This window comes from Lytechinus variegatus, chromosome 8, assembly GCF_018143015.1.
Source record: "Lytechinus variegatus isolate NC3 chromosome 8, Lvar_3.0, whole genome shotgun sequence".
Taxonomy (NCBI): Eukaryota; Metazoa; Echinodermata; class Echinoidea; order Temnopleuroida; family Toxopneustidae; genus Lytechinus; species Lytechinus variegatus.
The window spans coordinates 15,140,725-15,164,651 of NC_054747.1; the positions used below are offsets into that span (position 1 = coordinate 15,140,725).

The following is a 23,927-nucleotide window of genomic DNA, read 5'->3' on the forward strand; positions in this document are numbered from 1 at the left end:
TATGCTTCAAATGCTAAAAATGTGACATGATGTTTTTCTGCATTCTTTATGCGCTACAAGGGCTCAAACTCAGACTGCGGGCAAACTTGGTTACGTTGCATTTACAGTGCTCACTAAGTTTCTTGGGCCACTAATATTTATTTATTTATTTATTTATTTATTTACTTATTTATTTATTAGAACATATTTAATCAGGTACAAAAAATCAGTATAAAACTGTTTTTCATCAATGACCTGATGAAAAAATAAAGAATAACATAAATCATCACATCATACATGAAAATATAGAGACAAAATCTAAATCAAAGATAACAATACTTAGTAACATGAATAAACAAATATTGTTTCTTAAATGGTAATATTAATCATACTAAAATATTTTGAATTATTAAAAAGGAACAGTAACTAATTTTAATACTACTAATTGTATAATTTATTCGCTGATAAAAACAATGAACGATGAAATAATAAAGTTCGCATAAAATCCACCAGGGACAAATTACTGGTCTCCCGTGGGAATGGACAGATTCAGTAGTGATGTTTTCATGCAGATATGCATCGTGATTTTATATGGATATTTTGCAAATAGTAAGCATTTTGTTTTGTCGGTGAAGTGGGCGCTCCAGCAATGTGTCCTGATGCCCACGGTGCCCTATTCAGGTCACAGACTACTCTTTCTTCATAGTCTTGTTTAAAAATTAGATTTATGAAAATTGCTGTCAACAATGATAAAATCTACACATTTATCATTTGATAACTCACCCAATGTCCTTAAATATATTTTTATCTACGAAGGCGTTAATTGTTTTTTCATGGTTTGAATAAAGAGAAATGTAATTAAGTATCACTAATATTTAACGTACCAATTTGAATTGTATAGGTGATTGTCCTCTTAGGTTTCCTTCTGTTAGCTCTTTGACCTGAAAATTAATTTGCAAATATGTTCTAAGTGAAAATTATTTGGATTTCCTGTTCAAGTACATAATAAAAATCATAAAAATCAATATATTCAAGTCAGGTTTATCAACAAAAACATAACTGACAGTCATAGACTGAATTGTACAAGTTTACACAATGCTGGTATACAAATAAATTTGTAATTAAGATTAATAATAAATATCTAATTAGAATTGCATATGTGCAATTAGAAATAGTTAAAATGGATTTAAAAAATGAAAAATAACACAATATCGCACAATTATCACACAAAATGCAGACTTATTTACCATGGTATTTGTTTAATAACCTTGTCAGACTTTGAAGAACGCTGTTCTAATTTATTTTGGGGGGGTTAAATGGAATCATCTTATATTTATGTATATGTCGTAAATTAAAAGCGTTTCTTTTCAGTGGAGGAAACAATTTTTTGTACAATTTATTGATTTTTAATTTAATAGCAAAATCTGTGGTAACTTATTCTCTTCGACTTCAAAGTGATGTCAAATTTAAGCTATTTAGAGCCATGTCATATGAAATATACTTGGTTCCTAATATTTTATTGCATGTCCTTTTCTGGAAGTTTCAATAACGTATATCTGTTTCAAAGTTAGAGAAGCATCGAAAAGAGGTACACAAACCTCTCGGACTGGTCTTACATACTGTTTATACATTATTAACAACTCACATTCTGGTAGACTGCAAGTTTTCAATCTTTTTAGCATATATGGTTTTCTGTTGCTTTTTTCCATAATTCTGGTTACATGAGCATTCCAGTTTAAATCAGTTTGAATTGTAATTCTTAGGATTTTCACCGTGGTTACACATTGTAATGGGGTGTTATTATATAGATCAGTCGTGGTTGAAGATGTAATGGTGTTATGGGATAATGATGAATGACGTAAGAATAAACCAAACAAGGAATAAACATTATAACTTAGATAACGGGGAAGATACTTTACGGTGTGTCACAGAAAATATATATTTTATTTTTCATATACGTCGGCTTGTTCATTTTATTCAATTTCTAATTCAAATAGATTTCATTCTTACCATAGTAGTAAAATCAACGTGATTGCGTATGATTAATAAAACAAAACATCGCTTATTCCAATAATGACAAAGTAGGGGAAAGGAATGGCAATCGTTGCTGTTTGAAAATATTAGTAATTAAGTCAGCAGCCATGATTGCATATAAAAGTCATACGAAAATGAGACTGGTTAAGAAGGAATCTTATTCTTCATGATTATGGATAAAACAAAGAAAACAGAGTGAATGTTGTTAGAATCTTAGACATGAAACCATAACACATTGTTGATTACATGTGTCAACTTTCCTTTAAAAAGATTCATTAATATTATTACATTTTATATATTGGCAGGGGATTCAACATTTACATATTATGGCATCTGAAAGAAAGTAGGGGAAGATGGGGTAAGTTGTGACACCATTTTGCATTTAGCATGTTAAAATTGATGATTAATGATCTTGAAGAAACAAGTACCTTGTCTTAAAATATAATTCTTAAATATTTTCACCTAAATACATGTATAATTTTTTACCCCCACACTGAAAGTCACTGTCACTTTTGAAAAAAGCTGATGTCAAATGGCTCAACTTGCCCCATCTGTGGGGTAAGTTGTTCCACCTTTTGGGGTAACTTGGGCCACAGAAACTATGTACAAAATGTACGCGGGAAGAACCAACATGTCAATTTCTTATTTCAAGTCTTTTCATTTGCTAATTCTGTATTAATACTAACATCCTCTAAAAGTAAAAGAACTGTCATGTGAATTTGCACCTTTCTGCCTGCATATCAATGGCTTTTGGTTTGTTTCTTTTTAGGTGGTCTGTCATTTATGACAGATCACCTCTTAATTTCGTCAGATTTTTCTTATTTTTATTTATTTATTTTTAACGATTTTTTTGTCGCCAAGTTATCTCAAAATCGACTTGATCAATTTCATTGAATTTCATGTCATTTATAGGATCTGTCATGGACACGTGCAGTGAAGCTTTTCAAGGTCATCAGGTCATGATGACGTCATCTAGGCGCCATTTTGTAAAATCACATTATCAATCATATCTCCATTATCAATTATCAAAAATCAATCAAATTAACATCACACTAAGTTCAGGTCAAGAATCATCAAATCATGTCATCAAAGGTCACCTGAAGGTCACGACGCGCGCGTACGCGTGCGTCAAAATTTCAAAATGCTCAAAATCACTTTTTGACCAAACGAGAGTATGTTTCAGGTCATTCTAAGCATTTCAAAATTTTGCGCGCGCGCGCGCTTCCTGGCGTAACGCCTTAACGCAACGCAGAAACACCGTTTTTTTTACATCTTTGCATTGATAATAAAATTCTGAACAATTTGATAACTTGATAAACATTCTACGACCATTAATGACGAAATAAGCACCCGTTGAACCTTGCAGCGCGTGTGCGCGCGAGCTCTCACTATAGGCCATATATGGGCAAAAACATGCCTATTGAAAATTCACTGTAGCTCTTTAAATAGTCCGTTGACCCCCATTTTTTTCATATATCGATAGAGTATTAGTTGTACATTTGATTTCATGTCACCATTGTCCCTCAATTTGATCATGACGTCATCAAAATGGCGCCTAATCTAAAAATTTCATTTTTTCAAAAATGACGTCATCAAATTTATGCAAATTCGGTTGTAACTTCTCGAATATAGATCGTTTTTCGCCCAAATTTCGATATGTTGTAGTTTAGAATGTACTCTTTCTCGTCAGTTAACATGAATTTTCGTTTTGAGAATCGCATCATTGCGTAAAACAGCGATGAAAAGAGGCATGTCATTTTTCCTCATTTTGCGTGTAATCTCTATGGGACATGACTTTTTCTCAAAACTAGATTCGACATTCCGCTATTTCGTAAGCCATATCTCCATTATTTCTTGTCAGTTTTCCTTAAGCTTTTATTATGTTGTAGCTGAGATTCTAAGCTTTCGCAAGTGTGCCCTTCATTTTTTGATCAGATGCCGGGATCATGCCCGTATTTCACTTGCAAAATTGGACTTGTAATTCTCAAAATTGCTTACGTGTATTCTCTATGGGGAATATCGTGGCTTTGACTGCTTTCTAAAGGGCGCGGGTTCGAGTCCTGGGGTGAACAAGATGATTTTTTTTTCACTTTTTTTTTCTTTTTGCCACTTCTTACATCATCCTTTATGATAATTAAAAGGTATAAAAGTTGAAATTTAGCAAGATAAAACAGATTATAATTGCTTTTTTCATATCACATGTGTTTTGCGTGTAATCTCTATGGGACATGACTTTTTCTCAAAACTAGATTCGACATTCCTCTATTTCGTGAGCCATATCTCCATTGTTTCTTGTCAGTTTTCCCTGAGCTTTTAGTATGTTGTAGCTGAGATTCTGGGCTATCGGAATGTGCCCTCCATTTTTTGATCAGATGCCGGGATCATGCCCGTATTTCGCTTGCAAAATTTGAATTGTAATTCTGAAACTTGCTTACGTGTAATCTCTATGGGGAATATGCTAGCTCAATGGATAACGCATTTGACGTGTTCGTCCGTATTGCTGACGTGTAGGTCCGTGTTGCTGACGTGGTGGTCCGTGTTGCTGACGTATTGGTCCGTGTTGACGACGTGCTCTGCCGGCATGATCCGTGTAGATCCGTGTGAAGCTGCCGTGTTGATGCCGTGTTCACAGTCATCTGGGGCAAAACTATCCCGGACCTCCCCGGATCATGCCGGCATTGCCGTGTTGATCCGTGAGGTATAATCATCTATCTTGTATGTATCTGTTTGAAGATGTATGTCTGACGATTGTCATCACCACATCAATAATCACATTTAGTAATGGTCAAAACTTATTCTTAGGATGTCTACGATCAAGATTATCAATGATATCTAAATGATTTATTTCATACATCAGCCGACACTGAATGACAAATCATGACAGACCACCTAATTCGTCCGCATGACGAATTAAATTCTAGTTTTATTATACAGTGTGTATTAAAAAAACGGGACAGTTTTGAAAATTCTATACAATTTTTTTTCAAATTAGTATATCTATATTTTGATGTTAATAGATGCTCTGAGATGTTATCTTTGAAATGCCATTTAAAAAAAATAAATTTTGTTCATGCTTGAGCGAACATGGAACGTTTTTGTTGGGGGTTCAAAAGAGGCTTGCGCCAAAATGGCAGAAATTAGAAATTTGATGATTAGACTTTTGGCTAATCAGCAGACTTCCTCTTAATCTTTTCATTGCCTTTGCCATAAATTTCGAACTATGCTGTCAAATTTCATTTACAAATTTAATTATTTACCTGAATTATTTTGTTTTTCATTTAAATTTCTTTGACCTTTGAATTTTCCTTCATAAGTAAGAAAAGAAGACTTTTTGTCAACCCAAGTAAGAAGATTTGCATTATTAACTGGAAAAATTTGTAATTATTCAAATCATTTTGTTATTTGAAACTAATTATGTTATGGTACCTATAAAAGACATGAATCCTATTTTCAAGGGGTTATGGAATCCTTCACCAAGTTTATGTGCTTGACAGGACAAACAGGAAAGGATTCATGTCTTTCAACGGCAATGGTGTATTGAGTCAATTTTGAAGGAGCAAGATAGGGCAGATGGGGTAAAATGTATTAAATTGTTGTGAAGCCATCAAGCAAAAATGTCCACTTTTTTATCAACATATAAAATTTTGTGATTTTGACATAATATTCAGAAAATGATATCATATTTTGCTTTCTATGTTTTCTGTTATTTTCCTTTTCACTTTTTTTTCTTGGTCATGATTTTTTGAAAATTTATTTTTCGGGGGGAGCACCCTAAGCCCCCACCAATCAGTATGCCACTGTTCAAAGGAACCATAACCTTTTTAGCATACAATCAAAGGATTTGAAAAAAAAACACGTTCTGCCATACTTCGGTTAAAAAAAAATGTTCTTGCCTAAAGAAGGAATATTCAAAGATAAAAGAGAAGATATTACAAAGGAACAACAGAACAATTCAATCAAATTAGTATATTTGGAAATGAATTTTGTCCGCATAGTTCGAAAATTATGGCAAAGATAATGAAAAGGTTAAGAGGAAGTCTGCTGATTAGCAAGAAGTCCAACAGTCATATCATAATTTTATGCCATTTTGGCGCAAGCCTCCTTTTTAACCCCAGACAAAAACATTCCGTGTTCGGTCAAGCATGAACGAAACTAAATTATTTTAATGGCATTTGAAGGATAAGACTTCATATCACCTATAATTGACACCAAAATATAGACATCATAATTTGAAACAAAAAATTTATAGACTTTTCAAATCTGTCCCGTTTTTTTATACGCACTGTACATTACCATACAAATTACCATGACTCAATTTTACACCCTTTTTTACTTTTTTGGCTGAAATTTGTATTTTTCCCTTTAAAAAAGTACTTTTAGTTTTAAAGTCGAAAACAATGTGGTGGGGTAAAGGGTTATGTAATGGGTCATCAATACATGCACCACCACAATGTCTGACTCATTCATTATTGGCCTGGGGGTGGTGGCTCAACTTACCCCGCCTTCCCCTACTCTTTACCTCATTGCGAAGATTTTATTCTGTTTCTGGTAAAACGTGTATGGTTTACTTATATTTAGTATTTCAATATCAATTAATCAAATATTGCACTTATACTGTGATCATATTCTCCTTATTCAAATGTATAGTCTGGTTTACAGCTCCTGCATGAATGGTGGTGGTGATCCAACCACATGTATACCTTCTAACCCAACCCGTATAAGTGTGTCATGTCTTCATATGTCTATATTGCTGTCAAAGAATACACACTTAATATATCTATGATTAAAATTATATGAAATATTTAACAAACACAAACCTGGGATGAACCAGACATTTCTTTCTGTGGTGCCTTTAGTCCCATCGGCTCTTTAACCTGAAAATGAAATGTGTTACATATTATTGATGTGAATGAAGCACTAACAATACCTTGACCCCTTGCATACAAAATTATTACTTCCATCCAATAACTTCAATGTAATGCTCTATTTTGATTGGATAATATATACTGTAAGTTTTCATGTTAGTTACCGTTGGATGGAAACCTACTATAGTTCCTATGCAATCTCTCTTATAATAGTCAAATGCAGATGCAGAACATCTTGAGTTGATTATTCTAATTTAAGTAAGATAATTTAATATTTCAAAATCTTTAGTTGCTATGGCCATGATCAAACTGAATTGGTATTTACGAAAACCATATTGTAATCTTTTAATTTAAGGACGATAAATGATAAATGATTGTTGTCATAGTAGATTACAGATACAAATGAATAGTATGTACAACATAATGAGTTAACATATCTCATTTTGGTTTCGTAATCATGCACTCTTTGCCTATTAAAATACACCTGCATTAGTATAATTGAGATTCCATCAACAAACTAGAAAACAAATTTTCCATGGTTTCGCCTGCACATCCATTTTCATCCTGGATTGCAAGGAATGTATCGTTAACATAATATTAACACATACCTTTGATGAACTGGCCAGTACCGACGATAGCTCGTCGGACATCTCTATCTCTATCACCTGAAAATAGAAATACAAATTACGACATGTTTTCCAGATCACACTCCAACATTACAGCAAGGACGGACAAAATAAAATATGCAGTGACTTCTCGAAGCGCTATTCTGCTGACATTTTTTTTAACAGTCATCATTCGCAAGCATCGCGGGAACACCAAAATATATCCACCCCATGAATAGAGAAAAATCAAATAAGAATAATGCTGAAAACTTATTAAAATCGGATGTCAAATAAGAAAGTTTTGACACCGTAGTTTCGCTTATTTTTCCCCAAGCAGCTAATGCACAATTCAGTGATATGCAATGAGAGAGTCAGATTTGACAAATAGGCCCGGGAGGGGCTGTTGCACCCACAAATGTAATAACGCCCACAAATGTAATAACACTTTACCCACAAATGTAATAACGCCCACAAATGTAATAACACTTTACCCACAAATGTAATAATTTCACCCACAAATGTAATAATGCACTTTACCCACAAATGTAATAATTTTTGATCGCCCACAAATGTAATAATGACTTTACCCACAAATGTAATAAATTTGAAGGGATTTTTGGCAAATCCGTTCTGAACTAAAATCGTATAGTAATGCGTTCATATAGCACAAATGTGCAAAGTCTCTTTTCCTGACCCGGTTAATTAACAAATTATAATATAAATCCAAAGTCTTTATTCCAGACCCGGTTGTTTCAAAAATAATAATATGAGCCAAAAGTCTTTTTTCCAGACCCGGTTGTTTCAAAAATTATAATATAAGTACAAAGTCTTTATTCCAGACCCGGTTGTTTAAAAAATAATCATATGAGCCTAAAGTCTTTATTCCAGACCCGATTGTTTAAAAAATTATAATATAAATCCAAAGTCTTTATTCCAGACCCGGTTGTTTAAAAAATAATAATATGAGCCAAAAGTCTTTATTCCAGACCCAGTTGTTTCAAAAATTATAATATAAGTCCAAAGTCTTTTCTCCAGACCCGGTTGTTTAAAAATTATAATATAAATCCAAAGTCTTTTTCCAGACCCTGTTGTTTCAAAAATTATAATATAAATCCAAAGTCTTTCTTCCAGACCCAGTTGTTTAAAAAATAATAATATGAGCCAAAATTCTTTATTCCAGACCCGGTTGTTTCAAAAATTATAATATAAGTCCAAAGTCTTTTCTCCAGACCCGGTTGTTTAAAAATTATAATATAAATCCAAAGTCTTTTTCCAGACCCTGTTGTTTAAAAAATTATAATATAAATCCAAAGTCTTTATTCCAGACCCGGTTGTTTAAAAAATAATAATATAAGTCCAAAGTCTTTATTCCAGACCCGATTGTTTCAAATATTATGAAGTCCAAACTAAGATACGATAATGATGTTCCGGTGGAATAAAAATGAGAATCGAGCCTAGTCTTCTCTCCAGACCCAGTTAATTAAAACTGGTGGAATCAAAGTCTTTGTTGTTGTTTTAAATTGTACTGAACTTATTGTGAATATACGCGCTATGAGTAAATTGAGAATCAAGCATAGTCTTTTCTCCAGACCCGGTTATTTAAAACTAAAAACTAAAACCCTATAGTAATGCCTTCATATAGCACAAAAGTCCAGTCTTTTTCCAGACGCAGTAGTTTCAAAAATTATAATGTAAGTCCAAAGTCTTTTTTCCAGACCCAGTTATTTCAAAAATTATAATATAAGTCCAAACGAAGATACCATAATGATATTCCAGTGGAAAAAAAGAAAATCGAGCTTAGCCTTTTGTCCAAACCCTGTTATTCAAAAATTGTAAATAACAATACAACAAAAACAAAAACCGTATAAAGACCCCATAATCTTATTAATGCTGGATAACATGGACATATTGCGTAGTCTTTCAGCCAGACCCAGTCATTTGTTTTTCAAAATAAGGCTAAGAGTAAAAATATAAATAACTCCAAATCTAATACCAAGCAATCCTTGAACCTAAGAACATGTTTTTAAAAAGAGGTTTAGAATGTGGTCTTTATTCCAGACCTAATCATTACAAAAATTACGAAAAAAAATCTTCTAACATACGACCCTATCATATTCTCTTGGAATAACATGAGTTGTAAAACGTACTCTTTCCTTCACACCAGGTTATCTAAGAAATGAATTAAAAAAGAAAATCAAATCTAAAACCAATTTTTAAAATTTACACCCAGTAAAAAATATGTCTGTACCCCACACCCAGATTCTTTTGTATAATAATACTAAGACCCCTACAAAACATTGTAATTATGCAATTGCAAAGAAAACGTCCATTTTCCAGACTTGGTTATTATTTAAAAATAAAATTGTCTAAAACAAATACCCAATAATCTAACTACTGTGGAATAACATGGAGATCGATTGTAGACTTTCCTCCAGACACAATTATTTCAAGAATAAAAAAACAATAAAACCCAACCCCCAACAACGAATCTGAGAACCAACAATCCTCCAAATTAAGACCAAGTACAAAAGCACATGTTTAGAGCGTTGCCTCTATTCCAGACCCAGTCATTTACAAATTAATTCAAACAATCTTAAAAACATAATACTTTGTCATATTCTTATTCCTGTTGAATAACATTATTATTATGCTTAGACCTTCGTCTAGACCTAGCTATTTATAAGATAAACAAATATTTAAAAAAAATCAAAGCTGAGACCAATCTTTAAAATTAAACCCAGTTAAAATGCTTGGGTTTAGAGAGTTGTCTTTACCCCACATCCAGTTCTCTTAAAATACAAATTAAGCAAAAGATTAATCTAAAAACTTAGACACCAACATCTCCCAAACTAAAAAAATCTGTGATAAGGCATACCGTAATTTGGTATACAACTTGTTTTTGTTTGATGGAAGTGAAATAAATAAAATTGAATTGAATTGAATACCACAAAAACGTCAAATTAATAAAAGGTTTAAATATTCAGATCTGAATGGTACGCGCCTTAAAAACCCAAAATAACAACAACAACAACGTTATTCTACATCAATGATATTGTGGCGTCTTTGTTAATATAGTTTGTCTGTTTTTATCGTTTCTGATAATTTCCTATTTTGAAATAACTGCATGGGTCTAGAGCAAAGACTACACCATATTTAAAGACTGGGCGTTGTGCGCCTGTAATCCAAGCTATGTGGGGAAGTTACAAATTGATGCAGAGGTTCGAGGTTCGAGCCCTGGTCACGTCTTTCGGATGGTGACGTTAAAGGTCGGTCCCAGACGTAAATAATCATATCTGATTGAGACACGTCTGACAAAACTCAAACACACACACACCCACACACGTTTGCCCCCTGGAAAGATTAAACCTCAAGATGTTGATGGACCTGAATCCACCGACGGGACAGCCTAACTCCGTAACTCTGGTACGGGTGTGGGAGGGGGCTCTTCTTTCTTTGCCTGTCTCTCTTTCAGTCATTTCAAATCATTTTTTCCCTATCTTATCACTTCTTGATCACATAAATCCCCCCCCTCTCTCTCTCTCTCTTTACTTAACGGGTCAATATAACCCCAGAAAATATATCTTAGGCCACTGAGATTGTTGGAATTGTAACTAATAAAAAAAATGCTGAATATATTACAAATGGTGCTTGGTACACTGAAAATTTAAAGTACCGAAGAACTTGTTAAAACTTTATCCCCTCTTGCTAGAATGATTTTCTTTCATATAATATCTCATAGATCGTCGATCAACAACCTTATCGTTTACGGGAAGTAATCCCCATATTGTGTGCTGATATCTTATTCCTCAGTTTTTTTGTTTTATATGTATTTAAAGGTTTTGTGTTTTTTTCATAAAAAAGGAATGAATATACGAGAAATAATAATAATAAACAAGTGGAATGCCTCTGACCTGCATCACGCGATTCAACATAGCAGCAGTGCTGACTTTGAAAACTACTATAACTCGCACAAGATGTTAAGTGATACTTGGTTACTCTTATTTCCACGTTTTATGAACTAGACCAATACACTTACAGAGATAGGATGGTAATTCAACAAATACCCCCAATGTGGCCAAAATTCATTGACCTCACATGACCTTTGACCTTGATCATGTGACCTGAAACTTGCACAGGATATTCAGTGGTACTTTATTACTCTTACATGTATGTCCAAGTTTCAAAAGTCAGATCAATAAACTTGCAAAGTTATGATGGTAATTCAACAGATACCCCATTATGGCCAAAGTTCATTGACCTTTGACCTTGGTCATGTGACCTAAAATGCACACAGGATGTTCAGTGATACTTGATTACTCTTATGTCCAAGTTTTATGAACTAGACCAACATACTTTAAAAGTTATGATGATGGTAATTCAACAAAAAAAATCCCAATTCGGCCAAAGTTCATTGACCCTAAATGACCCTTGACCTTGACCATGTGACCTGAAACTTGCCCAGGATGTTCAGTGATACTTGATTACTATTATGTCCAAGTTTCATGAATCAGATCCAAAACCTTTTTAAGTTTTGATTGTAATTCATCAGATACCCCCAAATCGGCCAAAGTTCATTGACCCTAAATGACCTTTGACCTTGGTCATGTGACGTAAAACTCATGCAGGATGTTTGGTGATACTTGATTAACCTTATGTCCAGGTTTAATGAACTAGGTCTATATTTATATATTTTTTAAGTTATGATGATATTTCAAAATCTTAACCTCAGGTTAAGATTTTGATGTTGATTCCCCCAACATGGTCTAGGTTCATTAACCCTAAATGACTTTTGACCTTGGTCATGTGACGTGAAACTTTAATAGGATGTTAAGTAATACTTGATTAACCTTATGGCCAAGTTTCATGAACTAGGTTCTTATACTTTCTAAGTTATGATGTCATTTCAAAAACTTAACCTTAGGTTAAGATTTGATGTTGACGCCGCCGCCGCCGTCGGAAAAGCAGCGCCTATAGTCTCACTCTGCTATGCAGGTGAGATAAAAAGAAGTAATAAAAATAATACTAAATAAAATTGTTACCCTACCTCTCATACAGTGGGTGGCAAAAATAGCCAATCATGACTTATTGCCAAATAAAAACATGGAATGGAATGGTTATCCCCTCTTGTTAGAATGTTTTTCTTTTATATAATATATCATAGATCGTCAATCAACAACTTTATCGTTTTCGGGAAGTAATCCCCATATTGTTTACTGATATCTTATTTCTCAGTTTTTTTCATATGTATTTTAATGTTTTGTTATTTAGGTGTTTTCATAGAAAAAAGGAAGGAATATACAAGAAACTATTTTTTTTAAAGGACAAGTCCACCCCAACAAAAACTTGATATGAATAAAAAGAGAAAAATTCAACAAGCATAACACTGAAAATTTCATCAAAATCGGATGTAAAATAAGAAAGTTATGGCATTTTAATGTTTCGCTTCATTTCACAAAACAGTTATATGCACATCTCGGTCGGTATGCAAATGAGGAACTGATGACATCACTCACTCACTATTTCTTTTGTATTTTCTGAAATGAAATATGAAATATTTTTATTTTCTCGTCATTGTCATGTGAAATGAAGTTTCATTCCTCCCTGCAACACGTGGAAATTTATCATTTTAACATTTTGTGCTTTAGGCAAGGAGGTCCTAATCGTCAAATTCGTAAAAATTGAAATAATGTATAATTCAAACAATGAAAACCAAAAGAAAGAGTGAGTGAGTGACATCATCGACTCTCTCATTTGGATGTAGCTGGCTCGTTCATATAACTATTTTGTTAAAAATAAACAAAACTTTGAAATGTCATAACATTCTTATTTTACATCCGATTTTGATGAAATCTTCAGCATTGTGCTTGTCTGATTTTTCTCTATTGATTCAAATCAACATTTTTCTGAATAGGTCTTTGTTTTGTTGTCGTTGTTGTGTTTTTAATGACTTTTATAACTGGGTCTGACAGAAAGACTACGCTACATTTCCATGTTATTCAACATAAATAGGATCGTGGGTCTTTGTTTTTTTTATAATTGTTATAATTTTTGAAATAAATGGGTCTGGAAAAAAGACTTTGGACTTATATTATAATTTTTTAATTAACCGGGTCTGGAAAAAAGATTTCGCATTTTTGTGCCAAAAAACACATTACTATAAAGTTTCAGCTTTTAGTTACCGGGTCTGGAGCAAAGACTATGCTTGATTTTCAATTTACCATTAGCGTCTGGAGAAAAGACTAAGCTCGATTCTCATTTTTATTCCACTGGAATATCATTAATGTATCTCATTTGGGACTAAAATTATAATTTTTGAAATAACCGGGTCTGGAAAAAAGACTTTGGATTTATATCATGATTTTTGAAACAATCGGGTCTGGAATAAAGACTTTGGACTTATATAATCATTTTTGAAACAATCGGGTCTGGAATAAAGACTTTTGGCTCATATGATTATTTTTTAAACAACCGGGTCTGGAATAAAGACTTTTGATTTATATTATAATTTTTGAAACAACAAGGTTTGTAAAAAGACTTTGGATTTATATTATAATTTTTGAAACAACCGGGTCTGGAGAAAAGACTTTGGACTTATATAATCATTTTTGAAACAATCGGGTCTAGAATAAAGACTTTTGGATCATATGATTATTTTTGAAACAACCGGGTCTGGAATAAAGACTTTGGGCTCATATTATTATTTTTGAAACAACCGGGTCTGGAATAAAGACTTTGGGCTCATATTATTTTTTAAACAACCGGGACTGGAATAAAGACTTTTGATTTATATTATAATTTTTGAAACAACCGGGTCTGGAATAAAGACTTTGGGCTCATATTATTATTTTTGAAACAACCGGGTCTGGAATAAAGACTTTGGGCTCATATTATTATTTTTGAAACAACCGGGTCTGGAATAAAGACTTTGGATTTATATTATAATTTTTTAAACAACCGGGTCTGGAATAAAGACTTTTGACTTATATTATTATTTTCGAAACAACCGGGTCTGGAATAAAGACTTTTGATTTATATTATAATTTTTGAAACAACAGGGTCTGGAAAAAGACTTTGGATTTATATTATAATTTTTGTAACAACCGGGTCTGGAATAAAGACTTTGGGCTTATATTATTATTTTTTAAACAACCGGGTCTGGAATAAAGACTTTGGGCTCATATTATTATTTTCGAAACACCGGGTCTGGAATAAAGACTTTGGGCTCATATTATTATTTTCGAAACAACCGGGTCTGGAATAAAGACTTTGGATTCATATTATAATTTTGAAACAACCGGGTCTGGAATAAAGACTTTGGGCTCATATTATTTTTGAAACAACCGGGTCTCGAATAAAGACTTTGGATTTATATTATAATTTTGGAAAAACCGGGTTTGGAATAAAGACTTTGGACTTATATTATAATTTGTTAATTAACCGGGTCAGGAAATGAGACTTTGCACGTTTGTGCTAAATGAACGCATTACTATACGATTTTAGCTTAGAACGGATTTGCCGAAAATCCCTTCAAATTTATTACATTTGTGGGTAAAGTCATTATTACATTTGTGGGCGATCAAAAATTATTACATTTGTGGGTAAAGTGCATTATTACATTTGTGGGTGAAATTATTACATTTGTGGGTAAAGTGTTATTACATTTGTGGGCGTTATTACATTTGTGGGTAAAGTGTTATTACATTTGTGGGCGTTATTACATTTGTGGGCGATTATTACATTTGTGGGTGTAACAGGGGCTCAGTATATAATGCATAGTTGGTATGTGCCACGGAGGGGATGCCCATTTTTACACTCAAATTTCCGTTCCAAGGCATAGCATTTTTGTCTTATTGAGAAAAAGAACAAAGAAAGCCGCTCCAAAACATAGCGTTTTCTTCTTATCGCGAAAAAAGAAGAAAGAAATCCGCTCCAAAGCTCCGCATATTTTTCGTTACGCCGTTCCGGTCGAATTGATCTGCTACAATGAGCTGCAGTTTTGGTGAAAAGTAGCCGCAGGCAGACTGCTGTCCGACCATCGCCTCTGCGCGAGAGCACCTGGCTGAGGCCGCGCTAGCTCCATCGATCATGCATGCACGCATGCCCGTTCCGTAGGGACGCATAGGCACTCACACGATCCGTTTCAAGGACCCCCCGTTTTCACAAACATTTGTAGTATCGAGGCCCGTTCCGAGGACCCTCCTTTTTACAATAACCCCGCTCCGCGGCACACCCCTACCACTTTTTTTGGTCGAGTGCCCCCGCCCAGGGTAAATAGGACCCTCTTGCTTGAACCACAAAATGTTATATCAATGGAATTCCACATTTTCAGGAATGAATAAAACTGTGTTCCGCATAATATTTCATATAATAAAATACAAAAGAAATATTTAGTGAGTAAAGTCATCAGTTTGCATGTCGACCAGAATGTGCATATACTAAAAACTGTTTTGTGAAATCAAGCGAAACTTTAAAATGTCATAACTTTCTTATTTTAGATCCGATTTGGATGAAATTTCCAGTGTTATGCTTGTTCGATTTTTCTCTTTCTACTCAAGTCAGCTATTTGTTGGGGTAGATTTAATCCTTATAAAGCCAAATCTAAACATCCAATTTCAATTACTCCGTACGGTTCATAATTAATATTATTTTGACGCTTTGTATCCTTGATACCTTGGTCACATTTGTCAGGGGTGTGAGAGTTCAGATTTTTATCTGATTTCAGATTTTTTTTTTGATCTTCAACTTAATTTTAGCTTATTTTGGGCTTTCCTCTGTGCAAAAAGTATGAAACCTCTTTCTTTTTCAGACTTCTTTAACACTCTTCAGCTTTTTTCAGATCTTTTTATTTGTGACCACTCACACCCCTGATTTGTTCTACGGCGGCCGTACGGCGAGACGAAAAGAGCCGTTTTAACATTTTTTTTTTGGGGGGGGTACCAACTGCATACAGCTGATTTGCATAAAAATTAATATAATGACTGTTCTCGACTCGCCGTACGGCCGCCGTAGAACAAATGTGACCAAGGTATAACTCAAAATTTGAATCTTTGAATAAAGCAAATGAGTGATTGCACGTCATTGTTTTATTATTATTATTATATTTTGTACCTTTTTCAGCAACGTAGGATCCACTGTCACATCATCGGCCATCTCTGCAATTGATGATCTGCATAAAGATGGAAATAGAATTGCAGTGTATGATTTTAATCGCCTTAATGTCATATATATCCTGGACCAGGGGCGGATCCAGGACTTTTTGAAAGGGGGGCACATTTTCCCGAGGAAAAATTTGACAACTAAAAAAGAAGCAAAAAAATAAAGATATAAAAAAGGATTTAACAAAACATTAAGGGGATTTCGTCCACGATAAATTGACAAGCAACCCCCCCCCAACACAAAAAAAAAAAAAGGGGGCACACTTCTGTTTCAAAGGCATTTTTACATTACAAATTTTAATTGTGCCTCTCAAAAGGGGGAACGGGCCAGCTTTGCCCCCCCCCCCTTGATCCGAACTGTATGAATGTGAATATGAATAAAGTAATAAAATTCATTTACTCGACATGAATATTTTGTTTTATGATACATACAATGAAGACATCAAATAATTTCAATTTAAAAAAGGCTTACCCGGTATTGGGTAAAATGGGAACATGCATGTTTCTTGGGTAAATAGATATTTTGTAAAGTATACGCAATGTTGAGTTAAAATAGCACAATATGGGGTATAAAAATACATCAAACATGCATTTTCCCTTTGTACCTAATATTTGGTATTTTTCCCCCAGTATTTTTAAGAGTGTATGACAATGCATCATAATACAACAACAATATATCAATTAACTTTTAACAATTAAAACCGGTTTCATACATTTCCAATTAACTGAAAGAAAATATAATTAGGTAAATGTATATATAAAAAAAACCGGTATGGCCTATGCACAATATGTCCCAAAGAAAACTTTGTGAGCTTTAATGATTTTTCTGTTTTTCAAGTTTAAGATATTATGTTCTAATGCTATACCATACAAACAAATCTACAAGGAAACGTTTGTAAGTACATAGGCAGATTTTATAACATACATGTACATATGCCCACTTTCTAACAGGAACGTGATCAATGATCGTGGGAAAACTCTACTCCGATCTAAATCTTTCGGATTTATGTGGTGTTGAGTTGTTCCCTGCCCGTTTGTATAGGGTGAGCACAAAATCAAGGCTAAACAAACGCTTGCATTATACTTATCATCAAGATTGAATCATTGAATCATACAGTTTTCATAAAACATAGTCTTATAGATTATATCAATTAAACATTCCTCATACTTAGAGAGTATACTGAACGAAGTCATTATGACTCTGTATTCAGTTCCAGATTCTTTCTCCTCTTTAGGTTGGCCGGATCATGTCCTGGTGGGTCAGCGTCCAACTTGAACTTCCCTGGTTCACTTTTCCAATACTTGTCCAGTCTGTTCTCGAAGCTGTAGCATTGGGTGCATTAAATAATTAATTACTGAGACTATTCAATGGTTTTCTCATTCTCATGTAAAAATTTCTTACGTTTCTCAGTGACTGATCTTGGAATAAACAGTTTTTTAATCATGACCTCTGGTAGGCCCATGAACCTGACCCAAATATTGCACTACCTTCTTGGGCCTGTTGCATAAAACCTTTTACCTGAGAAAACTCTGGTAAGAACTGAAAACTAAGGTTAGTCTGATTTCTGTCATTGACTTTAACCCCGACTTTAACACAGGGTAAAAACTCCGGTAAAAACAACCTGAGTTTTTCTTAGGTAAAAGTTTAATGCAACGGGCCCTGGTCATATCTATGAAGTAACTTGTAAGTTTCAATCATATCCCCTCGGGCACGGCGGTAGGAAGTTTCAGTTGGATCAATCTTTGTTTGTATGGAAGTGGTTTTTTTACCTCAGGTACCAATTAAGTGGCCCTTCTCTGTACATTTTCTAATGCATGAATATGTTTCTTCAAGTCAGGACTCCATACGTTATGTGCATACGTGCATACTCTAAATGTGGTCTGATCAAAGCTTTATATAGGAGTAAAACGTTCTCTTTGTGTAAATAAAAAAATGTTCGCTTAATCAGATTCATTAACCTATTGGCTTTATGATCACGCCTAAATCTTTACTTGTTTCAACTTGTAATATATTATTTGTAACATTACCGTGTGTCATTGTGTAGTAATTAAACCCATCATTCTTTTTTTCCAATTGCAAGTACACAACATTTATCTGGGTGGAACTTCAACAGCCAATTGTCAGAACAGGAAACAAGACGGTCTAAGTATGCCTGTAATAGCTCAGCATCATTATCATTCTCTATATGTTTTTATATCTTCATATCATCTGCAAATAAATAAATATTACTTGATGAAATCTAATCTGGCAGATCACTGAAGTACATGACAAAAAGTAGGGGTCCGAGGACACTCCCTTGCGGAATTCCGCTAGACTAAGTTACATCAGCTCAGTCAGAGAAGGTACCATTAACTCAAACACGCTGCTTTCCACTGACCAAGAAAGGTCTGACCCACTTACATACATTATATGGGCTTGGATATGCCAAATTTCTCTACTTTGGCTAAAAACCTCTGGTGCGAGACCTTATCAAAGGCCTTCATAAAAAGTTCTAGGTATATGACTTTAACTGCACCGCCGACCTGGCCTCCAACATTCTTGTCCAATATCATCTAAAACATTGAGCAACTGCAACATAGTAAATCGACCAGATACAAATCAAAATTGGTTCAAACTGAGAGAAGGCTGTTGCTTCTCACATGCTCATTTCGTCTCTTAGAATAGACTCCATGATTTTACATACTAATTACTATACAAGTAAGACTTATATGTCTGTAATTTGACGAGAGTCTACGATCTCCCTTCTGGAATACTGCACTGACCATTGGCTTTCTTCCACATACTTGGGACTACGCCTTATTTGTGACACCTATATCATGATCTTCAGTGCTTTTTAAAGGCAACCATTGTTTTGATTCCAGCTCAATGCCCTTCCCCACTCTGCGGAACTGAATTTGAAATGTATCAAAATTTAAAACTTAAATTTGAACAGACAACTTTGAGAGATTTGCATTTTATTCATTTCCTTGTTATAAACTGTTAAAAGTCAGCGCAATATAGTGAATGCAGTCAGCTTACCTAAGTTAATTGGCAGCAAAACGATTTCACTCTTCAATCACCTCATCAATTCCATTTAATGTTTCACTTCGCAATCAAAATGGCGCTCGGTAAAGTAGCGGCCGCTAAGTTCTGCTGCATTACTGGGTAATAACAAGAACATGATTAGTGCACTCCGCAGCCAACGCCCCATGTACAGGTTTATGATAAATTAGTATTGCACTCAGTGAGAAGGAAATATGAAAAGAGATGACAAACACATCTGCACTTATTGAAAAAATGAAAATGTCATAAAACATCGCCCTGACATAGGGACTTTGGCCAGGTATTTATCCAATAAACTCAGCTCCAAAGTAAATATATATTTATTACAGTAAATGAGTGCGAAACATTTTACAACTGAGACCGTACCGCAGTGCGTTGTGTTGGACACCAGTCAAAATATAACACAGTTTAAAAATTGATATGTTAAGACTGACACCAGCTTGGTGTCCATAAAGAGGGCCCTATACCCTAAGCTAGGTGTCTAAGGGCCTTTTCACACGAGAATGTTGAATCGTCATTGTAATGATGATTGCAATCCATCTTTGGCAAAAAAGAAACCAAGTTCTTGAAAGGTCATGTAAGCTCCGCCCCTTAAAAGACGTTTTGGAGGTCAACCTTTCACACGTAAAATTCTTACCGTAATTTCAGTGAAACTCTACTGGAATTTACCTCCAGAGGAGAATTTGAATTCGTGATTGTGATTAGTGGTCGTGATTCTAGTTTGGTTTCACACTTGTTAAAAAATCGTCATTAGAATTATTTATCACTGGAATCATCATTCAAATTACGATTTTGGTACCGTGTGAAAGGGCGGAAAGTTATATCTTATACTTAGAACATAACAATAATACCAATGAGTGTCAAAGTAACAACCAAATGTGCTTTGATAACACCCTCTATGAGTTCAATTTAACGTGTTTCTGGTGTTTCCCTCTATGTGGTGACACGACAGTTGCTCCGGCGACAAGTGTTACGGGCTTATTTCTTTGATGATATAGGGTTATGTGCATGGTTGCAATAGGGTTTTATGTTGGATTTAGGTTTCGGTTAAGAATAGGGTATATAGCGTTAAACTCAGCTCACGTCCCTGGTTGATTCCAGCATGTCCAGGGTTGAAATTGGTCATTCCATTAGTGTACAATTTACAGTGGAGTAATTGTCGCCGGAGCAAATGTCATGGAACCCTCTATTTACACCGGTCAACATGACAGTTTTTGCGTAGCACTAGTCCGAATAGATTGAAAATCTATATATGATAGATATTTGAGGGTGGGTAATTATGGAGTTTTACCTCTCATGTGATTAATTTTAACTTCGAAAACACGATATTGAGCACAGAACGACCATGCAGTTACGAGATATAATAGAACCTTTACATTCCGAGGTAATCAATAAAAAGGAATGATAAGTGTCTTTATCTAATGCGGAAATAGGTAGGCACTTCTCGATTGAATTTCCTGATAAAAATGACACTGATAGGAACATGAGCTCCTGTTTAACCCTATCTAGGCCGGGGTACTTTGGGAGTTCATATGGCCGGGGAGGGCCTCCCAGCCCCCCCCCCCCTAAGATCTCGGCCGTCGACCGCGCGATCGCGCCGAAAATTGGCACGCGGGTTGCATGGGACATAATCTACAAATTGTATAGTAATTTATTTCATGCGAATCGCTATTAAGTGCACACCAGTTTTGAGTTTTGATTATTGCAATAGTTGTATTACCTGTTTCATTATCCCCTGCCACCTTTTTTTTTTTAACCCAAGTACAAACCAAAGACAGAAAATAGTGCGCTTAGAAACAACAGTAGTAAGCGCCTTAAAATTTTATCATATAATCATGTCAATCCAGAACGGATTGTTCTAAAAATATAATCTTACCAAGCTACCATCGCGAAGCACCATCAGACAAGTATAATCGAGACTGACTAAAATTTCAGCATTTAGTGTATTGGTTATAATGCTCATCAATTCCGTTGAAAACATACCTCAATAAATTTATATCTGTAAAGGAAAATTGGTCTTACCATGTAGGCGATTCGACTTATTGTGAATCAATTCTATTATAAATTTATATCAATATAGAATATGTGTAAAGTGAAAAGTACCAACTTACCTGTTGTGATGTTGCCATGTGTGATTTTCTCAATCCTTTTTACGAAATGGTCTACATGTTTTCATACACCAAAAGAAAAAAAATAAAATGATCCAGGATGTGTGCCTGTACATGTTTTGGATTGTTTTGGTTTTAGCCTGTATGCTGAAGTGAGTTGAATACTTCCAATCGATTACTAGCACTTATAAATTTACCAACGAAATTTACATCAATATAGTGATAAAAAGTACCAACTTATGTTTGTAATGTTGCCATGTATGGGTTTCGACTTATGGTGAATTTCTCAACCATTTTGTATTGAATGGACAACATTTTTTCATTCATTAAAGTACATAATGATTCAAAATATGTAATGGCTAAAGAAATACTTACAATCGATTGCTGGAATTCACACTTGAGAAAATAACTTTCAAGATTAATGGCTTACTATTTGATTACCAGCAATCGATTGCTGCCAAGTTCACCATTACGTACACTCTTTGCATTCTGGACGGCTTGATGCCTGCTTTATTTTTACCTTTGGTGATACTGCAATCTTTTAAATTGATACATAACAAAATTTGACATTACAACACAGGTAAAGTCAATCGAACCGATTACAAGATCTGTAATGTAGGAAAAAACAGTTTGTCTAATTTATTTTCAATATACGAAGGAGCCTTTAAATACTTTTTGCCGTCAATATTCCTGCAAGTACATGCTCAGTGGTATTTATTTTAAATCATTTTAGTATATAACTGTCTCTGTATCCATTTTTCTCAAAGGCATTGTACTAGCCTTAATTCGCACCACATGTTTGCTTAATTTCGTTAATTGTAATCCAACAAGAAATACTCTTTAATACATACCTGTACTGAATTTAATCGATCTGTTACCCGCAATTTTACACTGCATGTATTCTGATTTTTACTATTCTTTTTAATTTTTGTTTGGTTCTTTGACTAAGATTTATCGAGAAATTTTTATAGAATTATTTAGAGAGGTTTCATTTCTTTATTCGCTTTTGTGATTACAACAATTCTGGTTCTACTTTCTGTTAACGTAAAGGTGGCCAGATGCTCGCAGGTTATGACTTCATTGACCTCCCGTATGATTTGCTATCATTGTCATCATCATCACCACCACCATCATCATCATCATCATCACCACCACCATTATCATCATCATCATCACCACCACCACCACCATCATCATCATCATCATACCACCACCACTACCATCATCATCACCATTATCACCGTCATCATACTGTTACGGCACGGAAAATTTACATACAAACCAGTTATCATATCTTCGATCTTAAAATCTTGGTAATATCATTTTTTCTTCACGAGTAATGACATGGACATTTTTTCTATTTTCAATACAAACAATGCATCATGTAATAAATATTACTCAACTGAAGATTTTACTTCTAAATTTAGAGACACAGAACACAAATTCAGTTTGCTTCACGTTAATGCCCGAAGTTTGAACAAAAACTTTGAATCATTGGAATCATTACTCTTTACTCTAAATAATTCCAATTTCTCCATTATTGGTGTCACGGAAACATGGCTTCATAATAATTCACCTAACATATTCAACTTGCAAAACTATAATCTTATAAGGCGAGATCGTGAAGATCAAAGAGGAGGTGGTGTAGCATTTTACATCAATGAACATTTGCAGTTTAAAATAAGAAAAGAAATATCATTAAAACAAAGTGAAACTTTATTCTTAGAAATCATGAAGCCGAAAGGCAAAAATATAATTATTGGGTTAGTTTACAGACCCCCTCATGGCAATGCAAATTTATTTTGCGAAGAGCTTGAAACATGCCTTCATACCATAACAAAAGAAGATAAACAAATATATTTAATGGGTGATTTTAACATTGACCTGTTATCCCAAAATAATGAAAACGATTTATTCCTACACACTATGCATTCATTTGGTTATTATCCCCACATAGATCAACCGACCAGAATTTATAGCCATTATCAACACTTATCGACAACATATTTTCAAACATACTAAACAGAGATACTTCCAGCGGATTAATAATATCTGATATAGCTGATCATTTACCGGTTTTTTTATTATGTGATAATGATATTTCAAAAGAAAATTCACCTAAATCTACAATGTATAGT

General features: G+C 34.2%; 1 long non-coding RNA gene across 1 annotated transcript; it reads right to left on the reverse strand.

Annotated features, from left to right (window-relative positions):
* Positions 1-6,573: 6,573 nt before the first annotated feature.
* Positions 6,574-19,746, reverse strand: LOC121420102. Its single transcript, XR_005970702.1, has 4 exons — positions 19,658-19,746; positions 16,592-16,649; positions 7,487-7,543; positions 6,574-6,887 (listed from the first exon to the last, which is right to left on the reverse strand). It is a non-coding gene; the product is annotated as an uncharacterized LOC121420102 (long non-coding RNA).
* Positions 19,747-23,927: the final 4,181 nt, after the last annotated feature.